This window comes from Ciconia boyciana, chromosome 14 (genome assembly GCF_034638445.1).
Source record: "Ciconia boyciana chromosome 14, ASM3463844v1, whole genome shotgun sequence".
Taxonomy (NCBI): Eukaryota; Metazoa; Chordata; class Aves; order Ciconiiformes; family Ciconiidae; genus Ciconia; species Ciconia boyciana.
In genome coordinates this window covers 10,015,759-10,021,758 of record NC_132947.1, presented here as the reverse complement: position 1 = coordinate 10,021,758, position 6,000 = coordinate 10,015,759, and positions in this window count along the sequence as shown.

Sequence of the window (6,000 nt, the reverse complement as noted above, 5' to 3'; positions counted from 1 at the left end):
GCTGCAGCTGGGGAGCTCTGAACCCTAGCAAATCTTTTCAGACTTATTTTCTAGAAGCTGTACAAAAAAAGAAATGTAAAAGAGATGACTTTGGTTTGAAGATCAGCGGAGCCCTCCAGCTTCGTTGGAAATTCATTGTTTCCAGGAGTCCCAGCTCTTTGTTCCCCAGTCTCTCAGCATCACAGAGCCAGGTACGCTAATCCCGAGGGTATCTCAGTGGAGAAATCCCAAGCGTGGCTAATGTTTGCGGCTACATGAACTGTGCATCTCCCCTGCCGTGCGTGGGGCAAGAGGGGCTCGAGGGCAGAGCGGCACAGGGCTGTGCAGGCGTCCCGGGAGCTTCTGACTCGCTGTTTGCTCCCACTCCCAAGCTTAATGCTTGGTCTAGTTCTCACTCTTCCTCCTGCTTTCCCTGCTCTGTGCTCCCCTAGCATCAGCCCATGTGGCTGTAGATACCACAGTATACATCTATATGTATTTATGTATACCACATATAAACCAGTCTTGTATTCCTTTGAAGGTCCCACTGCTTGGTGTAGCTGCTTTCCTAGAAGGGTTTCTTTTTCCTCTATGCACCCGATGCAGGGCCATTCAATCTGCTGTAACCAGACAGCTGCAGTCCTTAATATTTCAATATATTCCAGCTCCAAAACAGCTGGTAGCATCCAGCCAACAAGTACTTACTTTCCCTTTTGTACGCTTAGGCTGCTGGCCCCACTCTTAGGGAGGTACTGTAAGATCCTGGGGGTGGCTGGGGTGCATCAGGGTTATGTTAAGATGTCTCAAGGGCTTGTTTGGCCTTTGGAAACTCTGGGGCTGAGGAAAGGGGCTCAGCCTTTGGGCTGACACAGGGAAGACCCTGATCAGCTCTTGCTCTTTAAGGTTCTTATGTCTCTCTGGGTTAATAATGCTTCTTATTACAGATTTGCACCTGAAACTCTCCTCCTTCTTTGAATTTCTCCAACTTTCTGCAAAGGCTTTGTGAATACATATGGAAAACGCACACCGCCCCATGCATTCAGCTGGGCCTGATTAACTGTGATCTTTGAGGTAGACCCATGGGAGGTGGGAGCATCTTCATTGTTCATTTAAGATGCCCTGTCACTCTGCAAAGAGATATCATGGCGGCCCGCATGTGGGGAGGCCTTTAAATTTATCCTGCTTACAATGGCTGCTCTCCAGCTTCCTGGTTTGTAGGGTACAAGAACCCTGGATTAATGGCAATATTTTTATATTGCCTTAAATAAACTTTTATTCTTGACCAGAGCTTTGTACTTCATTACACTGGCATGTTAAATGCAGTATTTATTCGCAGTGCTATGCAATCTTACAATAATAACATTTGATGCTGCTTAAGATTAAAAGGCTCAGGTTTCAAGAGCTGAAAGGATTTCTAGCTGGAAGGAATCAGCCCTCCAGTGCTCAGATACCGTATAGCACGAACCTGAGCTACCAGTTCATTTTTCAATAACATTTCTAACACTGAAGCTACTGACTTTTCTGAAAAGACCACCAGAGCAGGTAGCCCGGCATTGGTCTGGCATGGCAGCTTCTGTGTTCCTGCGGTATTTTACTTCTGAGACAATATTCTCTCTCTCTCTCTACACATATGAATGAAATATTTGGTTTCAACACCCCTGATTGCTTGGTAAACGTATATACTTTAAGTGAAAAAGAGGAGTGAGTAGGTGGGGTGCGGCTGTTCTTTACACACGTGCTGCCCTCTGAAGGGCACTGAACCGGGAGTTCGGTCCTCAAGTGCAACAGCTGGAGTAGTGCAATGGCTACGTGAGGACGCTTTGGGCAATCTAAGTGCTGCTAGGATCTCTGCCAGGATGGAGATGAATATACATGACACACTTGTGAATTGCTCAAAGAAATTAGTGGGTGGGAGGGGAAAGAGAAGGGGGGAGGTGGGGCTGCCTTTTTCTCCTGCGCTCTCATACAGTGGAAGGCCGATGACTGGGAGCTATTGAAATGCTTATAATTGTCTCATTACGGACAAAAAATGTAATTAAAAGGGACAGCAATCTTTCTCCAAATTCAAAACACTGCAATCTATCTTTGAAAGCAATTTTGGCTATTAGCACAGGTGGTAATGTCCCAGCAATTGAACCCAATCTAATTTTGGTGTCAAACCACTAAGGAGAAAAAAAAGAGTTCTTTTCCAGATGCCACCTGACACAGGCGCTGCGTCTGGAGGGAGAAACGGGAGGGTGAAACAGCGCACAGAGCTCGGACGGGAAGGGGTGGAACAGGCAGCCCGAATGCGGGAGCACTTGAGCATGTGGGTGGGCACCCACCAAAGAAGAGCAGAAGCTGTCACCTTTGCCAGGTCTGTTCCCCCTGGTGCTGCCTCGCTCTGAGATGGAGGTATGATGGGTACACAGAGCAGCACACGATGCTGTCTGCAGATGGCATCGAGTGTATTATGTTTGCTGGAGATGAGCAGTTCAGCCAAGTGTTCTCCAGGACAATAAGCAAATCACTCACATCTTTGATTGTTTTGCTTAGGTGTTAAAGCAACTTCATGTCCTGGGAAAAAGGACGTTCCTTGAATTTGTCAGCAAAGCTGAGATGTGTATGAGAGAGACAGGTGGGTGAAAACATGCACCCTCTGTTGGACTCAGCCTGGCTGTTTCCCTCGTGCTCGGACAGGGATGGCTTCAGACAGCTGTGTCCCTTCTGTGCAGAAACAGGGAGGTTCATCCAGGCTTGCAGCGAGCAGCCTGGGCAGGTGCAGAGTTTGCCCAGCACAGAGCTCTTTGGTGCTCTTCAAGACTTTCAGAAAGACCTCCAATTCTTCAGAGCCCTGAAATTGCAAGAAATTTAGTTTTGCATTCCTCAGGCATTATGAGGTTGAACAAAGCATTTTTGGTGGAGTAACCAATAGGACTTGCCTTCAACCCTTGGTGTATTTTCTTTGAAAGAAAATCTACAAAACTCTCCTCTCTCCCTCTATCATTCATTTACGTGTGCTGCTTCTCTTCTGGGATCAAAAGCAGAGGAGCTGAAGTACAGAGAGAAAATAATCTTCTTGGGTCTTCCTGACCCCATGAAAAATTGAGTTGTTAAGAGTCACTGCAGGTAAAAGGAGTCCCTCTACCTCGGTCCCCTGCGGCTTAGTGCTAGGCTATGTGTCAGGGGGACTCTGCTTTGGCTTTAGCAGAATAGACTGTCTGATCCACCCAGCCTTTTTGTATTCAGCCGCTGAGGTATGGTGAGCCTGCCTCTGGCAGCCAGATGCCACCACTGAAAATTATCTACTGCTCTGTTCGTGAGGCGGGGACTGACAGTTCAAGAAACCCTGCTCAGAAAAGCCTACGCATGAGTAAAGTATTACTAGGGGAACTAGTGGAAGGTACCATCTTATGGTATCTGGCCAAGAGCTCATCTGAAATGTGTCTCCATGGTCTTTATCTGTAAGACTTCATGTCTCAACTTTGCAGCCCGGAAAGGGGAGGGTGCTGAAGGAGACTGAAAGGAAGGAATTAACAAGAAAAGTAAAATAGCTAATTTTTTAATTTCATCTCCTGAGACATGAAAGATTTTTGCAGCTAATGAATTATTTCTGAAAACACTAGTAATAGCTGCAGGCAACATTAACTTCAAGTTTCCCAATGAGCAAGCATCACTTATGTACTGATTTAAAATTCTAATGTGTTTTCATTTGCAGTAGCTCAACTCTAACATGACTAGGGGTCTGGAAAGAGGCCAGAAGAAGTAGCCATGTTTCCGACAGTTTAGTAATCTCCTTAGATGCAGCAGTGGAAAACAGTGGCTGGATCCTGTTGAAGCCTGGGGCAACCAATTATCTCAGCAGAGAGGCTCCAAAGCCCTTCGTTAGCACTGGGGACATGGGGAGTTTCTGGTTGCTGCAAGCACAGCGGTGATTTCAAGCTAAACAGAAAAATCAGTTGTGTCATAGGTTAAACAGCTCTGCTGCTGTATAAAAATGCAGGGTGGGACTCCAGCCCTGCTGAGAGCAATGCAAGTTTTGCTCTGGACTTCAGAGACACTGGGGTTTCTGTCTCCTTTTCAAAGAAACCCTACGGCCAAGCTGGAGTTAAAACCCAGCCAGGACCGTGGACTGGAATACGGCAATCCACCGGTATTTGAACCCCTCCGTGTCCCCAGGTGGGAAGGCGGTGGTTTGAAGTCCCACCTCACCCCTGGAGCTGAGGCTGGTGGCCATCGGGGCATGGGGAAGAGGGAAGGCGCTGCTCTGGCTGAGTCTCCAGGGTTGGGTTGGCATCCCAGTGGCACTGCTCAGTGACTGAGGGATGTGTCATCCGAGAGAAAAAGAGAAACAGATGGTAGAGGGAGTTACAGTGGGAGGAAAACCCAATTAGAAGTCCCAACGTGGTTTGTGGTAGGGATATGGATCTTATACCTTGAGTAACAGCCAGGAAAAGAGAGGCACTCAGCTTTTTCACCCATGCTGGAGAAAATTCTTGTTTCAGGCAGGGAATGATATTGAAAAAAGCTTTTGCAAAGCTTTTGAGAGATTGTTCTCTGAAGGGAGAGCGAATAAGGGAGATACAATAGGGGAGATGGACTTAATACGTCCAGAATGTGGACTCATTATTACAATATAGGTTTTTTTAGGTTCCTACTCCTGGAAGGATGCTTAATATTTAAGACAGCAGCCTGGGAGCTGAAAGTCTGTAATTCCACCCCCGGGAATACCCCCAGAACTTCCTGGCATAAACACCCGGTGTCTTTGGGGTCACTCGCACCCCTGCTTTGGCCATTCAGAAGTTAATTTTCAGAAGCAGTGAGCATTAGTGTGAGCTGAAGTCGGGCAGTCGGCACCTCACGGCCTCAGTTGCTGTAAAATTCCTCATCTGTGAAACAGAGTTTGTAACTTTTTGCCATGCACAGGGTCCAGACACCAGCCCGGAGGGGTGGGTATGCTGGGAGGTTGTTGTGGTGTAATTCATGGCCTCTGATGTGGGCTGGGGTGGGGTGAGGAGAGCCAAGCGTGGGTGACAAGTGCACCTGGCGTGGCAGGGCTCCGCTCGCTCCCCGCGGGGGGAAGGCCAGGCGCTGTTGCTAGCACACAGTAATGCCCCTCCCTGCGAGGTGGCAAAGCAAATGCACAGTCTCTCAGAGTCCAGAGACTGTGAAAAGGCTAAAGAAAGCACGTTTCACGCTCTCAGCAAGTGCTTGGGGGATGCTGGACTCAAAACGAGCTGGGACAGTGACTGTGGAAGGGAAACTGTTCTGAACAGGGACTCATGGGCAGCTCTGTGTGTCTGGAGGGGGGGAAACCAAACCACCCCTACCCATTTGTGCACCTGGGTGATATTTACCTTGCAAATTTCTTGCAAATTAACTTGAATTTCAGAAAATATCCAATCTGTGTTTTCCTGTGCGATTCTTGCATTGTCATCGCTTTGCTCATGCATTATGCCGGAGTGCGACTGCCGCAGCCTGCCCCCAGCCATGCCCAGCCGCCGGAAGAGCAGGCGAAGGCACGACTGCTGTGCTGGTGCTTTCTAACTTTCACATGCTTGATTTGCTGTCAAAGCGATCTTTTCTTCCCATACAGCTCTGCAGTCGGTAGTGGTGTTGCTTTGCAGGTGAACTGCACAGTGTGTACTGAAGCATACTATTTATAGGAGGGCAAGGTGTCTGTTTAAGGAGTGGGGTACATGTTCTGGGAGCAGGATGAGCAAGAGCGACTGAGGAAAAAAGAGCAAGAGATTTCTGATTTTATTCCCTGACAAAAGAACTAGGGAATAAATCAGAAAAATAATTCCTGAATAACATGAGATATGGTAAAAGTAACATATTTTTGTTTATTCTTTCTCACTGTGAGCATTTTTTTTTCCATGAAACAATATTCCTACCTGGTACTCCACTCTTAATTATCTTGCTGAATACACTATATAGTTCTTAGATCCCTAACTAATGTTAATAAATGACTTTTGTGAATTAGATGTGTTTTCTCCCTGTTAAAGGGTGCTCAGGAACAAAGGGTCAGGGTTCAATACA